The 23,824-nt window shown below is 42.1% G+C and overlaps 1 long non-coding RNA gene across 1 annotated transcript; it reads left to right on the top strand.

The window, feature by feature from the left end:
* Nucleotides 1-393: 393 nt before the first annotated feature.
* On the top strand, nt 394-5,119 carry LOC120952798 (uncharacterized). The gene is made up of 4 exons (XR_007451832.1): nt 394-953; nt 1,023-2,190; nt 2,266-4,043; nt 5,044-5,119. It is a non-coding gene; the product is annotated as an uncharacterized LOC120952798 (long non-coding RNA).
* Nucleotides 5,120-23,824: the final 18,705 nt, after the last annotated feature.

A 23,824-nucleotide genomic window follows, 5' to 3' on the forward strand; every position in this document is an offset into this window, starting at 1 on the left:
TCAAACGGTTGGCAATAAAGTACAATAAATGATAAGAGCAAAAACGCGATGGTTGTTAGTGATTTGCGAAATGAAACCAACAGCCATTTTACATTTTTATCTTAAACAAGTCCTATCTTAACCCCTGAAAGCTACCAAAGCTACAATTTTTCATTTCATTTGTATAATTAGAAAAGAATATATAAAAGGTGTAATATAGTATCAATAGGATATTATAATTAATAAAAATGGAAAAGGAATGTGTTTATCAATAAATAATATGTAATATATATATATATACAGCAACTATAAATAGGTAGAGCAATTTAACTAAATAAATTTATTTTTATTTATTCCTTCTATGGCAGCTTGTTTTAACATTTCCCTGTATGTTTACTCTTGCCGGTGCTTGTGTCAGTTTTCTTTTTAAATATTCTTTATCATATTCTTTATCTATTTCTATTCCCACGTGGTTTGTGGCGATAGACTTAAATAAGCACTGTATTTGGGTAGTTACTAAAAGCTATTTTTTCCTGACGATCCTTCCCAGCTACACCGTGCAAGAAAAGTCCCATCAAACAACGCGTCTAAAGCCTCATGCATCCTGTTGTTGGCATCCTGGCGGCTGATATCCGCATCTATTATTAAAGTATAACTGCAAAATGCAAAATCGTCTCCAGCTATTTTTGCTTCAAATGCATCAAACTTTTGTTCATTTTCGATTTTTTCTATTGCTAAACTCTGCGCATTTCTTCTTATACCCTTCATAGGATTCAGTATTGTGGACTGCTAATTTAAAATCACCATAATCTGTGCGCTGCGTGCATCTATTTTCATTAACAGCATCCGACAACGAAGGCAGCAGCTTCCAGAATGCTCTGTAGAAGTAATTGAAAGGACTGCTTGATTTGCTCCTGCTGCAGCCTGGTGTTCATAGTCGGTGATCATCATTATTGGTGATGAAGGCAGCACAGGTTCGTACACCGGAAACGTAGCAGAACTCGTTGACGGTTTCTGATCATATTTCCTGGTTATATTTTTAGGCAAATTTATCACAACAGGACCAGTTGCTCGTTCAGTCGTTATGTACGATGTACCGGCGCTTGTCGATGGCACTTGGTTACCACCATCAACTATCTTGCCTGGCGGACGGATCTGGCTAGGAACACAGGTAAAAAATTGCTCAGATATAGCAGTACTCGTTGATGGTTTTTGAACATTAACGCTGATCATTTTGGCTGGTGTACGGCTCACAATACAAACAGATCCTCTAGCAGCCGCTATCACCGATGCAGAAGACGACTGGTGAGTAAATGTTGTCTTACAACAGCGGACATCATACCACGCTTATTCTTCGGAGCATGAACTTCGACAAGCGATGCAATCGATGGTACTGCAGATCCCGCCAATGCCTGTTGTCTACCGTTCTTCATGTCTGATTCCTGCGGTAGAGCATCAGCAACCGGTACCACTGATGGCGCAGCAGTACTAGTTGACGGTTGCTGTCCATGTTGCTGGCCTAACGGACAGAATGGTGTAGGAACACCAGGTAATGTTGACCGATGATGATTACCATCACCGGCATTCGAGACCAGCGCTGACACTTCATCCGTTACCTTCAGCTGTTCAACAACACGGACTGGCATTCTTTGTTGACTCGTGCTGACCGGCCACTGAAACCACCTAAGGCACTGCACTTGTTGTCGGAAGTTGTCCAATAACACGCACCGGCAATCCGGGAGGACGGATGGTTCGAGGAATGGCAACCGAAACCATCGATGGCACTGCACTTGTTGTCGGAAGTTGTCCAACTACACGGACCGGCAATCTGGGAGGACGGATAGCACGAGGAATGGCAACCGGAACCACCGATGGCACTGCACTTGTCGTCGGAAGTTGTCCAACAACACGGACTGGTACATCTGACTGACGAAGCTACTTATCACATACCCGCATTTTATGTCCCCATTCTTGGTGTTTCCGGGTTACTCGCCATCGCGCTGTAGTCGGATCATACTGCACCTGTCCTGCTTCGATTAATGCCTCCGCAAAGACAAAATTAGAGCACGCGTTCCTATTCCTCATCCTCCGGCACCGTCTGGAGAATGTGGGAGTCACTGCTCTATAAAAACCACCGAACTACCACAAACTGGAAACAGCGGAAAACCCCGTGGGTCACCGGCCACAGTGCTAAATTGAAGCAAAGTTGAAGTAAGTCTGACAGTATCTAAAGTAATAGAAAGACAGTTTGATAAACTGGTTAACAATGTTTATTTTTCATTTCAGCTAATATGCCGTGCGAAAAAGCAAAATAAATATTTCATTTTAATGTTGATTAAGCTACACCGACATTATATTTTTCATCTAAAACGTTTTTGATGTGTTTTTTCTCATCACGTTTAGGCGTCGTGTATCAGATCGCAACTGCTAATAATTTTATCGTCTGAGGCGGACTGTTATGGAGGTACAAAATCTTCAGTGATGCGTTCACGCATCTACGAGCCGGTAATTGGCGGTATCCAGATCATCATCGTACTGTTAGCTTACCTAAGCTACCGAAATTAGCGACAGTGTAAAATGTAAGAGAAAAATGTTACATGGATTGCGCTTCACTAACAATATTTTTCTCTTATATTGTCTATTTCAGCTGTGCTGTGAGAATTATAGTTGGCTCTCACAACCGTCCGGAAGTCGCAGTGATTTGGTAACATCAAGATTGTAGCAACCTTGATCCCATAATAATTGGGAATTATTATAGCTAGAATATGTTTATAGATTAGGATAGAGGATTAGGATAGTTTATAAGAATAGAAGGAAGTAAGAATAAAGCCTTCTTTTTGGTAACGACACAGCCGTGAGACTAAGCTCCGTGAACCCGCTACATTGGTGACTCCGACGTGATCAATAAGTTCCGTCACAACGTGATCGTATATAGTGATAGTGCACAAGTTAAACCCGGAGAAAGTGTACGCCATTCTTCACGCGATCATTGATATCTCGCAGGTAACGCGCCACACGGCATTATTAACGTCGTTTAACTGAGAGAGAGAGAGAGAGAGAGAGAGAGAGAGAGAGAGAGAGAGAGAGAGAGAGAGAGAGAGAGAGAAAGAAAGCGGGCTCTCTAGTTCAGTCCTGTACGACACGAGCACAGCTCGAGCGTTTTGGTTACACCTTACGCCAAAGGCCTGCCGCTATTTTTTGGCCGTTTAAAATCGTACCGCGCAATCGAGCGAAACGCTACGTTCGTTTGCCACAATCGTAATATATTTCGATTGCCACAATCGTGAAGAGGACCCTCTCGTCTTAGACCCGCCATCGCAAAGTAACCATTTTGCCCACCAATAGGTGCCGCCATCGCGAAAAGAGCCAACACGCACACCACGAGGTACCGCTATCGCGGGGGCAATTTCCAAGAAAGAAGCAATTTTCGCGCCGACCACGAGGCGCATCCACCGCATACACCAAGCAATTTGGAGAGAGAAGAAGTATTCGCATCTACCTTGAGGTGTCATCGCCACTAATAACCGTCGAGGCAACGATAAGGAACAACTAATTCTACTCATCATCGCCGTACCCAGCGGTATCAGACGATCGCAGTTATCGGCACGCCCCCGTTCCTTCTTACCCTGCTGCATTGCCATAACTAGTGGCACGAGAGGCCAGATTCTGCAACACACATATTGGTCCCTGTCGCCACACTGATCTACGAAGATCGGTACGAACATCTACATCAGCAGCTTCACACCACGGCCATCGGCAGTTGCAGCGTTCTCTACAGGTACACTGGTGGACATAAAAATAGGAACTTTTTTCTGTGACCGAAAAACATAGTTCTTGTCGGAAATATTTGGTAGCCCTGAAAAGGACTGTTTAAGTGGTTGTTTGGAGGTGGTGTTGCGGTGTTCCACAGAGCGGATACATATTCTAACGGTCAATGTGTTGACCGTTATTCGCTATCACTTCCTCACAGCGTAGGGCCATATCGCCGATGAGGTTACGGCATTCGCTTCTGTCTATGCGTTTCCACATAGCCTTGCAGCGTCTCCATAGCGAATCGGCAGAACGTGCATGCTTGTTCTTAAGCTGACGCTTGAGAGTTGACCACAGATTCTCAATCGGGTTGAGGTCTGGACTCAACGCAGGCCACGGTAGAACTTGCACATCCTCGTTTCCCAAAAAGCATTTAACTAATCGCGATGTATGCTTTGAGTCGTTATCGTACTGAAAGATGTAATGCTCTTCGTCTCCGAATTTTTGTCGGGCGTGTGGCAACATCTTACGACGTAGTATGTTTCTATACCCTTCCGAGTTCAGTATCCCTTTGATACGGAACAAAGGACCCGGGCCGTGCCAGGAGAAGCAACCCCACACCATTACGTGGCCGCCTCCGTGCTTTAGGGTTTTTATAGTATTTTTTGGATGATACGCCTGTTTAGGAAGGTGCCAGACGTATTTAGTGCCGTCCGAACCATCCAGATTGATTCTGGATTCATCCGAAAAAAATATTTTGCTCCACCAAAAATCCTTTCGTGGTTTCCGGGCACAGAACCCACCGGCGTGTAAACGGCGCGACACTGTTTTCGCCGAAACTTGCAATCTAAGCTCCTGCTTAATACGATTGCAAGTTTTGAAAGGGCCCTGATTATCTCAACCATCTGCGCGTCAACGTCAGCCGTTGTTTTTCGCGGACGACCTGTGGATTTACCCGTAGCCTCGCTACGAATGGCGTTGTTCACAAACGTCCGCGAACGGCCGAACGCCTTGCAGATGGTTTTGATAGGCACGTTCTCACGATACAAACCCTGAATATGTTTCCGCTCCTCTGGAGTGCAGTGCTTTCCGCGACCCATGATGAACTTGTGGAATTTTCAAATCGCTAACTTTCACCTTTACCACTGAATGAAGCGCAACACGGTTTGGATCTCTTTTTATACTACCGAAAAACGCTGCCGTTACTCAAAACTCAGATAAGTAGCGCACCACAAATGCGAGTATAAAAGGCAAACAAACAGCGATTGCAAATTCAGTACGCCTCGAACGTTAGACGAAAGAACTCCGCAGGAGCCAAAGCCTCTCTAAACCATACTAACAACAACAACAACTGTTGGCGATGACACACCTATTGCACGCAAAAAAACACCGGTGTACACCGGTGGACAAAAAGATAGGAAAAAAAATGTTGTGTGTTTTTTTGCGTGCAATAGATGTGTCATCGCCATGTTCACGACACATCTATTCACGAGTGCGGTTCGATCTGTCTAGCTCTCCGTTTCAAACAGTTTATTTGCCCGTGAATTACTCGCCTGTGACACGTTTATCACGCTAACTCTGAACGCTGAACTTGTCCATCGTACTGGTTGGATGTTGCATAGAGTGATTGTCACCCGATTGCAGGTTTATTTAGTGAATTTAATTTTGGCGTGCCGTGCTGGTGTTGAGGATCGAGTGTTCGCCATCATAGCCTGAGGTGCTTCCACACACACAGCTGTCTGCACACGCACATTGCATCTATCGCCTTCACTACTATCAACTCGATACGCATACGCACTTATCACTACACTCACATCCAACTGCACATATTTAAAGTGAGCAAGATGAATTGTGGAATCTGCCTGGAGCTCACTTCTGGTGTCCCGTTTGTATGTGATGGTGCCTGCGCACAACACTTTCATCCGTCCTGCACTGGCCTCTCAAGTGAATCCGTACGTGACTTACGAAGATTTTCCCAGCTAAAATGGTTTTGCAAGAATTGCGAAAAGGCATCAACTTCACTTATAATCAAGGAACTAAAATCAACAATTACGGATTCCCAGACACTAATGAAATTCGAACTAGGAAATTCGAAAGAGTTACCTTTTACGGAGAAAAGGGTTGTTGTCCCGACTTATACCCGTGCCTTAGAGTCAACACGCACACAGATATACGAAGGCACTCATCTCGGACAACACTCACACATGCAACGGGAAATACTCGATAATCGCAACAAACCACTACTGCGAGGTACTAACACTGATGACAATGGTATTAAGATAAAAACCGTGGCTAATCCTGAGCCTCGTTTTTGGCTATTTTTTACCAACATCAGTCCTGATGTGACTCCCGACGATATGGCACATTTGGTTAAATCCAAGCTCAATACAAACGATATACATGTTCGCCTGTAAACCAAGTGTGATGCGGATCTGAGCCGTCTAACATTCGTTTCCTTCAAAGTCGGCATCCCATCAACTTTGAAGAATGTGGCTCTGTCTCAAAATACTTGGCCAGCTGAAGTTGCGTTTCGTGAATTTACCGATTACCGTTCGCAACGGGGGTTTCAGTTTCCATACCAACCACACGCATTGCACCAACATCAACAGCAACAACCGGCTCCACAGTCACCGCCGCTAATCGACGCACAATCACCAATACTCACCTCATCGCCCCCGCATCTTTCGTCCCCATCATCACCAGTATCCCCGACACTGAATTACAACCTACGCAGCCAAACCATCAACCCACCATAGACGAACATTTTGCTGCAACGTCTATAACAATACGTACATCAACGCCAGCAACAATACCAACAACAACAACAATAGTAACAACAGCAACTACAACAACAGCTACTACAACTAATTCAACAACATCAAAATCAACAGTAGCAGCAGTATGTGCAATGCCTGCCTTTCCGTCTACATCGACTGTTATGGCCCCATCTACTATTGCTCCCTTTCTCGGTCATACGCAACATTCAACAGCATTCAATATTTACTATCAAAACATTCGTGGTGTGCGTACCAAAGTTAATGAATTGCGGTTATCTATATCGGAGTCCGACTACAACATCATCATACTCGCCGAAACCTGGTTGGATGAGAACATTCCATCCTCGCTTCTATTCGGCTCTGAGTATACAGTAACCCGCGGTGATCGTACGGCATTCAACAGTTCTCTCTCTCGGGGCGGAGGCACTCTCATCGCAGCATCTCGTCATCTAAACACCTGTGAGGTTATACCGCCGAACGCTTGCCTCGAACAGTGCTGGTTACAAATCAAGCTTCGTTCCTGCTCTATCTTCATCGGTGCAATCTACATACCCCCTTCTCTTGCCAAAAATCAAAATACGCTCAGTGCACTTGCGGCAACGATCGATAGTATAGTGTCGAGGATGAAAAAACATGATCGTATGCTGCTTTTTGGAGACTTTAATCGAGCGGATATTTCATGGATACACGACACAACTCATCAGTATTTTCGTGCACAAGTTTCCCCTACATCCGTTGATGCGTTTTTCGACATTATTCGCTTTTATAACTTGCGTCAGCTCAGTGGCATTTTAAATTATCGGAATGTACAATTAGACCTAATTTTCTACTACTCTCCTCATGATAACTACGCGTCTCACGTCAGCATTCCTTCATTAGCCGCTTCTCCTCTATTACCTGAAGATCAGCATCACCCAGCATTAGAATTGTGTACTTCTATTAATCACACATCCGTTAATCAATTGTCGTCTCATGTTAGGAGTGATGCAGGGAACCTCAATCGCTCATATAACTTTAGAAAGTGTGATTTTCAAAAACTTAATAATTTGCTGTTAGATACCGATTGGTCCCGTGTGCACTCGGCACCTTCGCTGGACGAAGCGGTCTCTATTTTCACACAGCTAGTGTCTTCAGCTTTCCCATTGTGCTGTCCTTTACGTAAAGCCCCTTCTTTTCCTCCCTGGTCCAATTCAATCCTTAGATCCATGGAACGTGATAAGCAGCGCTACTTACGCGACTATCGGAAATACCGCAATCCATACACTAAACGACTGTTCAAATATGCAGCAACGGCGTATCGTATTTATAATCGGGCCCGTTATAAGTCCTAAATAGCTTTCTTGCAATACCGATTTACTGTTCACCCAACACAGTTCTGGAGCTATATCTATTCCCTTCGTAACAATCATTGTCTGCCCAGTACCATGTCTTATGGTTCGTCAACAGCAAGTTCCGAACAAGAGATATGCGCACTTTTCGCCGATCACTTCTCCAACGCCTACTCTGATTACATTAATGATGAGGAAATGTTAGAGGGTGGACTTTCTACTACACCTCGCGATGTTTTGTGTTCCCGTTCCCTAAATTGTACCGTCGAAAATGTTGCTACAGCTATATTGTCCTTGAAACCTTCTTATTCTCCTGGCCCAGATGGTATACCTGCAATCATCCTTAAAAAGTGCTCCAACGCTATTGCTCCCATAATGACATTCATTTTCAATCTCTCCTTTCAACATGAATGTTTCCCTGCTCTATGAAAAACAGGTTGGCTCCGTCCTATTTTTAAAAAAGGCAGTAAATCTGAAGTAAGCAACTATCGTGGTATTTCCCTACTTCCCGATAGTGGCAAGGTATTGGAAATCATCGTTCATTCTGAGCTTTTGTTTTTATCGAAGCAGTATATAACGTTTAATCAGCATGGTTTTATGCCAAAACGTTCCACTACCACTAGCCTTATGTCGTTCATATCCAAATTGTTCCAGTACTTAGATACAGGTTACCCAGTTGATACAGTATATACTGATATTAAATCTGCTTTTGATAGAGTATCTCATAAACTATTGTGGATGAAGCTCTCTAAATTAGGCTTATCTACGTCTTTCGTTCACTGGATTGGGTCTTACCTCTCTAATAGAAATCTTCATGTAAGCTACGGATCGTCCTTTTCTTTACCGTTTTCCAAATCCTCTGGTGTCCCTCAAGGAAGTGTACTAAGTCCCCTCTTGTTTCTGTTATTCATAAATGACATTAGTTTTATTCTCCCATCTCCTAACTTCCTTCTATATGCAGATGACATTAAAGTATTTATTCCAGTGATGCAAGAGGATGATTGCAGCGCACTCCAATCTCTTCTTAACTCCCTCTCTTCATGGTGTGCGTCAAACTTCTTAGAGCTCTGTCCTAGTAAATGTAGCGTGATATCTTTTTGTCGTCGTCATTCCCCTCTTATTCACGATTATGTTCTTAATAACACTGTTATCAACAGGGTGTCATGTGTTTGCGATTTAGGTGTTATGTTAGACGAAAGGCTATCATTCGATAGTCACCTTGAATTGGTCATCGGTAAAGCTTATTCAAACCTTGGCCTTATTTTTCGCATGACGTCGGGCTTCACCGATTTAAGGTGCCTTAAGGCATTGTATTGTTCCCTAGTGCACCCTGTTGTTGAGTATGCTTCTGTTGTCTTTTGTACTAACAGGGCAGGTTGGAATAACAAACTCGAAGGCGTGCAAAAGCGCTTCAATAGGTGTCTATATCGTCGCCTCTTTGGAAATTCCACCTCTGCATTACCGTCATACAGTGATCGTTGCATATTGTTCAATCTCGACACCCTCGAATCTAGACGAACTAAAGCATGTGTGTCATTTATCAGCAATTTGTTACGAGGGAATATAGATGCTCCAGACTTGCTTTCCCAACTTAGTTGGTATGTTCCTTCCAGGTGTTTAAGAAATCGGACTGCTCTTGAAATATCTTTCCGCAATACAGTGTTTGGCATTAACGACCCGTGGCTAATTTGTTTGCGTCAATTCAATGAACATTACCGTGATTTTAATTTCTAATTTTATGTTCCGGCTCTTTGTTATTTCTTTCTAATTATGTCTCTGTTATTCTTAATTTCTTTTTTGTTTTAATATTTTTTTCTTATCTGCTGCTTATTTTCTTTTCACTATGGATTTCCATTCTGTTACATCCTTTCCTATTTCCCCTTAGTTTAGTTAAGTTACAGTTAGTTTAGTACCAATAGGGCTAACTAGGTTTTAATCAATTATATGTTCAACCCCAGAGGCAGACATATTGAAATTAATAAATGAAATGAAATGAAATGAAATAAATACGTCTGGCACCTTCCTAAACAGGCGTATCATCCAAAAAATACTATAAAAACCCTAAAGCACGGAGGCGGCCACGTAATGGTGTGGGGTTGCTTCTCCTGGCACGGCCCGGGTCCTTTGTTCCGTATCAAAGGGATACTGAACTCGGAAGGGTATAGAAACATACTACGTCGTAAGATGTTGCCACACGCCCGACAAAAATTCGGAGACGAAGAGCATTACATCTTTCAGTACGATAACGACTCAAAGCATACATCGCGATTAGTTAAATGCTTTTTGGGAAACGAGGATGTGCAAGTTCTACCGTGGCCTGCGTTGAGTCCAGACCTCAACCCGATTGAGAATCTGTGGCCAACTCTCAAGCGTCAGCTTAAGAACAAGCATGCACGTTCTGCCGATTCGCTATGGAGACGCTGCAAGGCTATGTGGAAACGCATAGACAGAAGCGAATGCCGTAACCTCATCGGCGATATGGCCCTACGTTGTGAGGAAGTGATAGCGAATAACGGTCAACACATTGACCGTTAGAATATGTTTCCGCTCTGTGGAACACCGCAACACCACCTCCAAACAACCACTTAAACAGTCCTTTTCAGGGCTACCAAATATTTCCGACAAGAACTATGTTTTTCGGACACAGAAAAAAGTTCCTATTTTTATGTCCACCAGTGTATCATGTGAGTACACGAGTATTGCCAAGTGAAGAACAGGAATAAGACAATAGTGAGCAATTGTACAGTGCATTACGTAAAAATACGTCTAGTTAAAAAAAAAAGAAATAATAACAATAACAATTTTTTGCACAACATTTACCGTTCCAAGTTAAAATACCACGTTCGAATTGAGAATAAACAGTGCGATGCGTAACATTATGCCATGCAATTGCGCGTAAAACGGTGGGCTGACTGGGCGGCCGCCAGGGGCCCCGGCGATCTTGGGGGCCCCGTCATTGTGGATGTTCGACTTCGTATCAAATCTACCCCTCCCCCCTCGGATGGGACTTTTACCTTCTATTTCAAAAAGACTTTTTTTTAATTAATTCATTTTTCCCATAGCTTCACTCACTTTATTTTGTCGAGGGCCCCGAACTGCAGAAAACCAGGGCCCCATACTACTCAAAGCAGCGCATTAAATGTTCTAAGAAATCTGCCGATACTTGCACCAAAGTCGCAAGCGAAGAACGCTGCGACACGCGCGCACAGCTCAAATCAATACATCATCGTCGTTGGCGCAAAGTATTGGGCAGAGCGAGAAACCGTCAATTTTTGCTGGTGTGGGTGGCCTGTGCACGAGACACCCAAACCCAAAACCACGCGGAGCAACTTGCTGCTAAAATGGAATGCACAGAACGCTGCGCTTTCGGTGAATATCAATACACCGGCTCGTAGCCGGTAAAATTAGCAGGAAAAATTGACTAACATCAAGCCAGCAACGGTGCTCCAGTGGGTAGAGGTTTCATTCAAGAAACGATTCCATCGATATCGATGTGTGCGCTTTTCAATTTGGCTTGGATGAAACGTGCCTGTGCTTGTCTGGGGGCCCCTTTGCCCCTTTACAGATGTGTGCCGAAAACAGACAGCTATTTTCACGCGAAAAATGGTATTCACATCTCAAGCCTGCTTTTAACCCAAAACCTTAAATTTTCACGCGGGGCTCTACTCAACTTTTGTGGTCAACTGACAAATAGAGGAAATCGGGAAGGGGTGGTATTCATATGTCCAAAAAGGATCTGGGCCATGTTAATATTAAAATGATGTTTTATCACTATTTACATACCACTTTTTACGTGAAGACAAGATAAAAAACCGTTACCGCTATATTGAAACCAAAATTCAAAGGTGGTTTACGGGGCCCCAACGATTATGTGGACTCTTCGATGAAGGGGCCCGTCGGTAAGGGCCCCGTCGGTACAGGGCCCCCGTTAATAAGGGGCCCCGTGCATTTGGTGTCTTGGTGTGGATGGTCGGTGCACGAGCTCACCAAAAAAAAAAAACGCGGAGACACTTGCTGCTAAAATCCAATGCACGGAACACAGAACAGCGCTGCGTTTAACCACAAAGAAAACCCGTTTCAACAGCCACAAGCACACATACATAGACACACAGACAAAAATTTAAAGGCCCCTAAACAAAATTTCAATACACCGGCTCGTAGCCGGAGAAATTAGCAGGAAAAACTGACACCAAGCTCGCGACGCTTTAAAAAGCCTAGGAAGGTCGTTTGGTCAACGGTGCTTCAGTGGGTTGAGGTTTCATTCGAAAAATGGTTAAATCGATGTCATTGTGTGCGCTCTTGGCTGGAATGAACCGTCCTGTTCTTGTATACGGGGCCCCTGCTACCGTTTTGCGATTGTGTGCAGACAGCTGTTTCACACGAAAAATGGTATACACATTCCTGGCCTGGCATAGTGAATTGTGTGTGTCTTTTAATGCAAAAACTAAAATTTTCATTCTTGATCTTAATCGAACACATCAAGTTTGTGGACCGAAGAGAAGGGGAAATGGGAAAGGTTTCAGTTAGAAGAAAGGGGGGAAGGGTATAAAAATACTCAAGGAACCTATGGACCATGTTCATTTATATATGGTTTTTATCGACTATTTCAATTTTTGCGAATACAATAAGACCAAAAACCGTTACAGCTGCATCTACATACAGCCATACACAGCCTTAATACGAAGAACAATCTCCATTGCCTCGGCCATTTGGGGGCCCCGTTGATGATCCCGTCGATTGAGGGGCCCTTCCATTTGGTGTTGTCAACCCAATATACCCCCATTTTCCCTCCCCGGGTTATGTTTACAATCAGATTTACTATTACTACCAGACCTATCAGAAGCATATATATTTTATTTATCAGAATCATTTTACTATCAAAAGCAGAAAACATTCGCTTTTTTAACATGTGCAATATTTTTACCTTAGTTGGATGCGCAGAACGCTGCGATACATGCCCACCGATCAAAACAATACCATTTCATCATCGTTGGCCCAAAGCGTTGCATCAAATGCATTGAACGCTACGCACGAATTGGGTAAAGCGAAAATCCGTTACAAGAGATGCCTCACGCAAACTACAAGGACATACGACATTAAAAGGCTCCGAAACCGATTTCAACACAACGGTTCGTAACCGTAGAAATTAGCAAGAAAAATTGGCTGACACCAAGCACGCTGTTTTTATCTGTTGAGGTTTCATTCAAGAATCGATTCCGATGTCGATGTGTGCGCATTTTAATTTGGCTTGTGTCTATGTTATCTCGCAAAAACTAAGAACTCGTGCCCCGGCTAACCTTTGGGGCCCCAGTCAAAATTGTGGACTGGACGAAGTGATGGTAGAAAGGCAAGCTGTTGAAGGGTTTGGGTCAATATTGGAAGGGTCGACGGAAAGGAAATATCTATATGAATGATCGCGTAAAATTTGAAAATCGCGCAAAGTCCGGCCCGAGAAAATATTTAACCGATTTTGAAAGATAGGAAAATCCTATTCATTAAAAATTAACTGAACATATTTTAATTTGACAATTCATATCGTTGAACTCTTCCAAATTTGATCACCATAACATGGATTGTCGGACCAATCAATATGGTCAAATTTGAGGAGAAATTAGAAAATAGAAACGAATAATTCCATAAAAACCTGAGTTTTTTTAAGGAAATGCGCTATCAATTCGTCTGACCTGGCCTTACTTGTCCGTGGCCTCATAATAGTACTGAACGATTGTACGTTTGTCTCGATAATTTTTCAGCTGTTAAGGTTTTTGTACCATCTTCAGATATATCCTGAAACAAATTTGCAACATGGAAGGAAGAAGCGATATTTCGATTTTGCTTAATTGTTTGGAACTTTTTATGACTTTTGCACACTATGCTGCTGACTCTTAATTGAAGAATCTTTACAATCAATTTTAGTAATTGTAAGTCAATAAAACGAATTTGGAAACTTGCTTGGATGATATAATAATTTAAGAAAAACAACAATATAACCAATCGCATTGTTTAATATCATAAACCAGTTATTTTGTGTATTAACTGTAATAATATAATAATGCATGTGTAGAAGAAAAACATGCATTCTCCTGGCCCTCAACGATCGATCATTTAGAAAGCAGCTGATCTAAAGCAGTGGTCTCCAATCTGTGGTCCGCGGATCACTTGAGACAAACATACTGCAATACAGGGTATTTCCAGTTACTTTCGAATGAAAATATTGTTTTTCCCGCGTGCAAGAAATTTTCGCTCTGATCGATAGAAAATGAAGTGGCCGTAATACGAAGCAAGACGGTACTTCAGTATTCATTGTAAAGGTAAACACCAACGTAAAAGCAAACTATTGTTTTCATGTTATGCTCACGATGACGATTTTAAATCAAATCGTCCGTACTATGAAACACGAGCTGGAAACTGTAAAGTAGGAAAGAAAATATCGGTTAGAACCATCGTTCTTGTCAATAAAAGACAAACGTAACTAGCTTAGTGAGAACGATAACTTTCCGACCTTTAACTTCTTTTGAGTATAAATAAAACCAACTCCGATCATGGCAGGTCAGATTTGTTCGGATTGTCAGGATAGGACTAAGCCCATCCATCATCTATCGACTTCTTATTTAAGGAGTTTACTTATGTCCTCCTACCCAAGGTAAGCCCTCTAAACTCCAACGTCCTAAAGGTTTTTATGGTCGCCTAGACGATCAAGTGTCGAAAGTCCGCTTCGAAACAGTATCCACAGTACCCAAAATTTGAACATACCACAAAACCTTTCTGATATTACTGATTGTTTAGTCATTGATATCGATTAAAAATTGGCGAAAAAAAGTATAGAAATTGGGGTTTTTATTGATGCCCAGGATGGCAGTCCATTCTGCTCATGTTCATTTCTGTTTCATAAAAGTTTTATACAGATGTGAACTGTATTTTGTCGAAACAAGTTTGTTGATTTGGTATTCACACACGGTTACCACGAAATTTCAGCAAAAACAGCAAAGTGGTGTGAAGATTTTTCTAACTGACTTACATGTCGTTTTGACAGAATAAATAAATGCATTTTCAGTAATTTGTTTTACAAATATTCAGTGAAACGACAAAACCATGTATTACTAAATAGCTTTCAGTCAAAAAATGTACAGGTGTCCCCCGAGATACGACTGTATTTGGGACCGAAAATATGTCCCAAAGGAAGGCGTAAGTCGAAATAGTCGTATGTCGAATATCTGTGAATATAAAGTTTATAACTGAAATTGAAGAGTCGGAATCTATGAAATTGTGTACTTTATTTAAAGTAATGTACTATAATGTATTAATTTTCCTCCAAAAGCCGTTTACTTAATATAGATATTCAAGACCGGGGAGTTGTGGAATCTTTGGAAATGTGTGTATAACGGTTAGCAGCCTAGAAATTCAAAAAATACATCAACTTCTTCTCAATGACAACTTTTAACTGTCAAAATCAAAATCGTCGTATCTGCAAATCGTCGTAACTCGAGGAGGTCGTAACTCGGGGGACGCCTGTAACTGCAGCAAACTTAGAAAATTTGCAGTGCATGATTCGTACACCATTTCACATGATCCTCTCAGTGCACTTACTTATTTAATGGATTCAGGGGCAGATGTTTCAGTTATTCCTCAGAATATGTTCGGAAAAATCCATCACTAACTGCTCCACCGGATTACAGCAAACCAGTTCAGCACTCAGTGGTCCATTACATCACCACCAGAGGGGCACTGCCTTTTTCAAAGCCGAGGCGTCTAGACGCCGTAAAATATAAGGCAGCTCAGGCAGAATTTCAACTAATGATGGACTTAGGAATCTGCTGTCCGTCATCTTCATCAGCTTCATCTCCATTACATTTGGTTGCAAAAGCTAATCAAGATTGGAGACCCTGCGGAGACTATCGTCGATTAAATGCTATAACGATTCCAGATAGATATCCGATTCCTCATATTCAGGATTTTACATTAAATCTAAATGGTTGCAGTATCTTCTCGAAGTTAGACATAGTCAAAGCGTATCATCTCATTCCAGTAGCTGAGGAGGATATCTCTAAAACAGCAATTGTCACACCTTTTGGACTGTTTGAATTTACTCGAATGCCATTTGGTCTTCGAAATGCAAGTCAAACATTTCAGAGATTCATAAATGGAATATTTAGTGATTTGAGTTATGTTTTCGTTTACATAGACGATATTTTGATCGCAAGCAAAGATGCTTGTCAACATAAGAAGCACGTAGAAGAAGTCTTACAACGTCTGTCAGAAAACGACATTAAAATCAAAACTTCTAAATGCATTTTTGGGGTTCAAACAATAGAATTTTTAGGACACAACATATCCCCTGAAGGCATTAAGCCTTCATCCGATAAAGTAGATGCAATTACAAAATTTCCTCTCTCTACTTCGGTTAAAGGTCTGCAGAGATTCATGGGTATGTTGACCTACTATCATAGATTCATAAAAGACATATCTAAAACAATGCAACCTCTGCACGACTTGGTAGCATATCACAACAAACATAAGAAAACTTTGTTTTCATTACCAGCAAATGTCGCTGATGCCATAAATAAGCTAAAATCTGAGTTGGCGAATGTAACCCTACTAGCACATCCAAAAGAGAATACAACATACTCTTTAACAACGGACGCCTCAGACGTTGCAATGGGCGCAGTTTTACAGCTGTATGACAATGGCAAATGGCAACCTCTAGGTTTCTTTTCTAAAAAGTTAACTCAGACACAACAACGATATTCCACATTCGATAGAGAGCTTTTAGCAATTTTTGCTTCAATTAAACATTTTAGATATTTTTTAGAAGGCCGAATATTTTTTGTGAAGACGGATCATAAGCCACTTATAACAGTTTTAGCATCAAAAACAGATAAATCGCCTCGTCAATATAGACAGTTGGACTACATATCACAATTTACATCAGACATAAGATATATAAAAGGTGAGAGCAACATAGTTGCAGACGCTCTTTCAAGAATTGAATTGAATGAATTATCACAAAAAATAGACTGTAATGAATTTTTTACTCATCAAGCTTGTGATGAGCAACTGGAACAAATCATTTTCAAATCTAAATCTAGCAATAAAACATCAAAATTCACTATGGAAATTAAAAACGTAGATGGATACAACTTGCAATTTGAAACCTCTACGGGTAATAATCGTATCTATGTGCCTGGCACATTAAGAAAATCTATTTTTGATAGTGTTCATAACCTCTCACACCCTGGGGTAAGAGCATCAAGGAAGTTGAAAACAACCAGATTTTTCTGGCCTGCAATGAATGCAGATATTGGGAGATGGGCTCGCACATGTATAGCATGCCAAAGGGCAAAGGTCAGCAGACACACAAAATCACCTTTGGGAAAATTTGCAATTCCTGCTGGAAGATTCGATCATATCCATATGGATATTGTAGGGCCCCTTCCACCCTCAGAAGGGATGTCATATATTTTAACAATTATGGACAGATTCACGAAATGGCCAGAATGCTATCCAATCCCAGAAATTACCGCGGAAACAGTAGCTTGGACTTTTGTAAAAGAATATATTTCCAGATTTGGTTGCCCGGGAACTATCACTACTGATAGAGGTAGACAGTTTGAGAGTAGACTGTTCGATAGTCTGACAAAGTTTTTAGGTACACACCACATTAGAACCACCGCCTACCATCCTCAAGCAAACGGCATGGTGGAAAGATTTCACCGTCAGCTGAAGAACTCCATCAAAGCCTCAGACGTGTCCGTGTCATGGGCAAAAAGATTACCAATCATTCTACTGGGAATAAGAGCTTCGCATAAAGAAGATTTAAATGCTACCCCGGCAGAGATAGTATATGGGCAAACTTTGCGTCTACCATCAGAAATATTCAAACCAGACACACATTATTTATCCAGTGACCATGAGTTCACAGAAAATTTAAAAAAGATAATGAAATCAATCAAACCAATCGAAAGCGAAGTCAAAACAAATTTGCACCCTTACGTTTCCAAGGATTTAGACAAATGCAAAAACGTTTTTGTGAGGGTGGACAAGGTTAGGACAGGTTTAAAACCCCCATATGAAGGCCCGTTCCATGTTATAAGACGCCTTAGAAATTTTTTTATATTAGACATTAATGGAAAATCAGAATCTGTTAGTATCGATAGAATTAAGCCTGCATATATTTTAAATTAGGTCGTAACTCCGTTACTCGTGGGGTGTAGTGTAGCAACCTTGATCTCATAATAATTGGGAATTATTATAGCTATATGTTTATAGATTTGGATAGAGGATTAGGATAGTTTATAAGAATAGAAGGAAATAAGAATAAAGCCTTCTTTTTGGTAACGATACAGCCGTGAGACTAAGCTCCGTGAACCCGCTACAAGATCATCACCACCGCACGAAGCGCAGCATATTGACGCAAGCCCAAGCGGACAGCAACCACCTGCAGCAAACGTACGCCGAACGAATGGTCGTGGTAGACGCGTTAGGATTGCAAGGCGATACTTGCGCTCTGAAAATGCTAGCACAGATGTTTGGGCCATAGAGGTGACGTTCCGAGATTGTAAAAACATGCCGGGCCCACAGGTACGCAACAACCGCGCCCAAATCTATGGCATAGTTTTGGGTGTTAGCTCGTCCGCTAGCACCGGTTACACTGGTGAGGGTAGGAAGCGTGCAAATGAAAAAATCTGTAAAAATGTCCCCCTTATTCCTTTATACATACAAGAAACGATCACGAACGATCAGCATGAAATGCACTTGACTGATATTATTCTTCTTTCTTTAGTTTCAGATAAGCCGTTCTCATCAATGGCATACCATATACGGTCGGCTAGTTACACTTCATGACGAAGGACAATCACATCTGGATGACGGAATGCTGCCAAAACGATGAAGCTGGCATAGCCCTCGATGACGACGCAACTCCTGCACGTTCGTCGTCATACTATCATTTCAACTGGAGGCATGTTTGTTTAGGCGGCTACAACAAATTGCTTGAACATGTGCAATGAAACAAACATGTTGTTTTGGCTTCTCACAATTAATGGTAATGTATTACATTCTCAACGTTTAATTTATATGAAACGTAAATAACTTTCCTTCCTAATTTTATGTTTTATGTTTTAATTTAATTACAGGTGAATGCTGGAAATCCCCGTGATAACCGTTTTCTTGCGCTGAACTAGGTTTGTATGAAAAATAGTGTATTTTTAGAATATTTAATTTTTAAATAACGTAACGGTCAATTTGGCCGGTCTCGTAGTACAGTCGTCAGCTCGTACGACTTAACAACATGCCCGTCATGGGTTCAATCCCCAAATAGACCGCGCCGTCATACGTAGGACTGACTATCCTGCTATGGGGGGGAATCAATTAGTCACTGAAAGCCAAGCCCACAAGTGGGTACAGGCAGGCCTTGACCGACATCGGTTGTTGAGCCAAAGAAGAAGAAGAAGAACGGTCAATTTGAAATACACTGTGTTGATAAACAACCCCCCCACGCCCAATCATGTCTTCCGTTGGGCGCCTGAGCCATGTACGATTGGGCGCCCGTTTCTCCTCCTCCGGCGCCGTCAGTTTAGCTGTCAATTGCCTGCCGGGAGGAAAGTGCGCGCTCTTTTTATGCGATCTCCACGGTGTACGGACGTGTGTGTGAATCAGAATAATTTGTAACCCTTTAGAACTATCTGAATTATCGAAATACAAGAACTTTTACTTCGTAAATACAACAACTGGCGACGAGAATACCACGATGTCGAATCCACCTGCAAAAGAAAGCTCAGAACAATGGATAATTGAAATGTTCAACCAGCAAAAGCAAATGCTTGATCAGCAGCAGCAGCTCTTGAACAGTGTATTGTCGGTGATGAAAACAAAAAATGATGATGGATAGGAGAAAGCGATCGATGACATTGCGGGGCAAATAAAAGAATTTCACCACATGGAGGATACAAACTTCGAGGCTTGGTATAGCAGATACGAAGGTTTGTTTCTTGATGATGCGAAGCGGTTGGATGACGGAGCAAAATTGCGTCTTCTTCTTCGTAAAATTGGCGTTACGGAGCACGAACGCTATATAAGTTCCATCATGCCGAAACAACTGAAAGACTTCGATTTCAAAAACACCGTGGAGAAGCTGAAGAAACTGTTTGGAGACCGTGAGTCCATCGTGTGCAAACGGTTTAAATGCTTGCAGCTAGTGAAAGAGCCTCACGAAGAATACGGAGCATATGCGTGCCGCGTAAATAAAAAGGTTGTTGAGGCGAAGTTGGCGGGGATAGCAGAGGAGGAAATAAAATGTCTGTTGTTTGTCTGTGGTCTAAAACGGGATGCGGATGCTGATGTACGAGTTCGACTGCTCTCAAAGATGGAGGACAATAGTGAAATCACGTTAGATCAGCTAACCGGCGAAGCTCAACGCCTGCTTAACCTGCGTCAAGATAGCAACCTTATCTCAAACACTGCTCATGAGGTAAACGCATTGAGAAAGAATGAGACGAAACAACAAAACGTCAAAGGAGGTGGTAAGGAAGCGAAAGCAGTAAGTTGCAGGTTGTGCGGAGGGCAACACTTTGCACGAGAATGTTCTTTTGCGTCACACAAATGCGAGGACTGCAACGAGATAGGTCACAAGGAAGGGTTTTGTGAAACGGCGTACCGTAATCGTTCTCGCTATCGCAATAGCAAAGCGAAGGTAAGGGTGGTGACAATGAACAAAATCCAGGCTGACCGAAAGTATGTCACTGCTGCGCTAAACGGACGTGAGCTGAAACTGCAGTTGGATATCGGTGCAGATATTACCATTATATCGCAGGGTAAATGGCGTCAGATAGGAGGTCCCAAATTGAGTCCAGCATCCGTTTCAGCGAAGACAGCTAGTGGAACACCGTTTAAGCTACTAAGTGAGTTTTGTTGCAAAATGACGATTAACAAACAACAGGAAGAAGCGTTAGTTCGTGTTGTAGAAGAGGAACTGTTACTTTTCGGAGCAGACAGTATGGATGTTTTCGGGCTTTGGAAACAGCCACTTGATGCCTTTTGCAACATCGTTGGGTGTGTTAAAGATGCCGCAGCAGCTGTGATTCAGCAATTTCTATCGTTGGTCTCGAACAAACTTAGTCGTTGTGATAAGATGAAAATTAGTCTACAGTTGAAAGATGACGTGAATCCTGTATTTCGCCCGAAACGTCCAGTAGCGTATGCTATGCAGTCGATGATTGAAGATGGATTGTCCAGGTTAGAGCGTAATGGCATAATAACACCCACTGATTCTTCGGAGTGGGCAGATTGTGGTAGTACGGAAGGCGAACGGAACAGTCCGAATATGTGGCGACTATTCGACAGGTCTGAATGACGCGCTTCAGCCGCATCAGTACCCGTTGCCTATACCACAAGACATAATTACAGCTATTGGAAAATCAGCTGTTTTTAGTCAGTTTGACTTAGCAGAAGCTTTTCTCCAAGTGGAGGTATGTGAAAGGAGCCGTGAGTTGTTGACGATAAACACTCACAAGGGGCTTTACCGTTTCAATAGATTGCCACCGGGAGTAAATACAGCACCTGGTGCATTCCAGCAAATCGGTGACTCAATGTTAAGCGGATTAGGTGTCGCGGGTTGTATGGATGACATCATTGTAGAAGATGCTGATGACGAAAGTCATTTGAAAAACTTACGCGCAGTTTTGATTCATTTCATTTCGTCTAGATTCGAGGGTGTCGAGATTGAACAATATGCAACGATCACTGTATGACGGTAATGCGGTGGTGGAATTTCCAAAGAGGCGACGATATAGACACCTAGTGAAGCGCTTTTGCACGCCTTCGAGTTTGTTATTCCAACCTGCCCTGTTAGTACAAAAGACAACAGAAGCATACTCAACAACAGGCCGCACTAGGGAACAATGCAATGCCTTAAGGCACCTTAAATCGGTGAAGCCCGACGTCATGCGAAAAATAAGGCCAAGGTTTGAATAAGCTTTACCGATGACCAATTCAAGGTGACTATCGAATGATAGCCTTTCGTCTAACATAACACCTAAATCGCAAACACATGACACCCTGTTGATAACAGTGTTATTAAGAACATAATCGTGAATAAGAGGGGAATGACGACGACAAAAAGATATCACGCTACATTTACTAGGACAGAGCTCTAAGAAGTTTGACGCACACCATGAAGAGAGGGAGTTAAGAAGAGATTGGAGTGCGCTGCAATCATCCTCTTGCATCACTGGAACAAATACTTTAATGTCATCTGCATATAGAAGGAAGTTAGGAGATGGGAGAATAAAACTAATGTCATTTATGAATAACAGAAACAAGAGGGGACTTAGTACACTTCCTTGAGGGACACCAGAGGAATTGGAAAACGGTAAAGAAAAGGACGATCCGTAGCTTACATGAAGATTTCTATTAGAGAGGTAAGACCCAATCCAGTGAACGAAAGACGTAGATAAGCCTAATTTAGAGAGCTTCACCAACAATAGTTTATGAGATACTCTATCAAAAGCAGATTTAATATCAGTATATACTGTATCAACTGGGTAACCTGTATCTAAGTACTGGAACAATTTGGATATGAACGACATAAGGCTAGAGGTAGTAGAACGTTTTGGCATAAAACCATGCTGATTAAACGTTATATACTGCTTCGATAAAAACAAAAGCTCAGAATGAACGATGATTTCCAATACCTTGCCACTATCGGGAAGTAGGGAAATACCACGATAGTTGCTTACTTCAGATTTACTGCCTTTTTTAAAAATAGGACGGAGCCAACCTGTTTTTCATAGAGCAGGGAAACATTCATGTTGAAAGGAGAGATTGAAAATGAATGTCATTATGGGAGCAATAGCGTTGGAGCACTTTTTAAGGATGATTGCAGGTATACCATCTGGGCCAGGAGAATAAGAAGGTTTCAAGGACAATATAGCTGTAGCAACATTTTCGACGGTACAATTTAGGGAACGGGAACACAAAACATCGCGAGGTGTAGTAGAAAGTCCACCCTCTAACATTTCCTCATCATTAATGTAATCAGAGTAGGCGTTGGAGAAGTGATCGGTGAAAAGTGCACATATCTCTTGTTCGGAACTTGCTGTTGACGAACCATAAGACATGGTACTGGGCAGACGATGATTATTACGAAGGGAATAGATATAGCTCCAGAACTGTGTTGGGTGAACAGTAAATCGGTATTGCAAGAAAGCTATTTAGGACTTATAACGGGCCCGATTATAAATACGATACGCCGTTGCTGCATATTTGAACAGTCGTTTAGTGTATGGATTGCGGTATTTCCGATAGTCGCGTAAGTAGCGCTGCTTATCACGTTCCATGGATCTAAGGATTGAATTGGACCAGGGAGGAAAAGAAGGGGCTTTACGTAAAGGACAGCACAATGGGAAAGCTGAAGACACTAGCTGTGTGAAAATAGAGACCGCTTCGTCCAGCGAAGGTGCCGAGTGCACACGGGACCAATCGGTATCTAACAGCAAATTATTAAGTTTTTGAAAATCACACTTTCTAAAGTTATATGAGCGATTGAGGTTCCCTGCATCACTCCTAACATGAGACGACAATTGATTAACGGATGTGTGATTAATAAAAGTACACAATTCTAATGCTGGGTGATGCTGATCTTCAGGTAATAGAGGAGAAGCGGCTAATGAAGGAATGCTGACGTGAGACGCGTAGTTATCATGAGGAGAGTAGTAGAAAATTAGGTCTAATTGTACATTCCGATAATTTAAAATGCCACTGAGCTGACGCAAGTTATAAAAGCGAATAAGGTCGAAAAACGCATCAACGGATGTAGGGGAAACTTGTGCACGAAAATACTGATGAGTTGTGTCGTGTATCCATGAAATATCCGCTCGATTAAAGTCTCCAAAAAGCAGCATACGATCATGTTTTTTCATCCTCGACACTATACTATCGATCGTTGCCGCAAGTGCACTGAGCGTATTTTGATTTTTGGCAAGAGAAGGGGGTATG

Source organism: Anopheles coluzzii, chromosome 2 (genome assembly GCF_943734685.1).
Source record: "Anopheles coluzzii chromosome 2, AcolN3, whole genome shotgun sequence".
Taxonomy (NCBI): Eukaryota; Metazoa; Arthropoda; class Insecta; order Diptera; family Culicidae; genus Anopheles; species Anopheles coluzzii.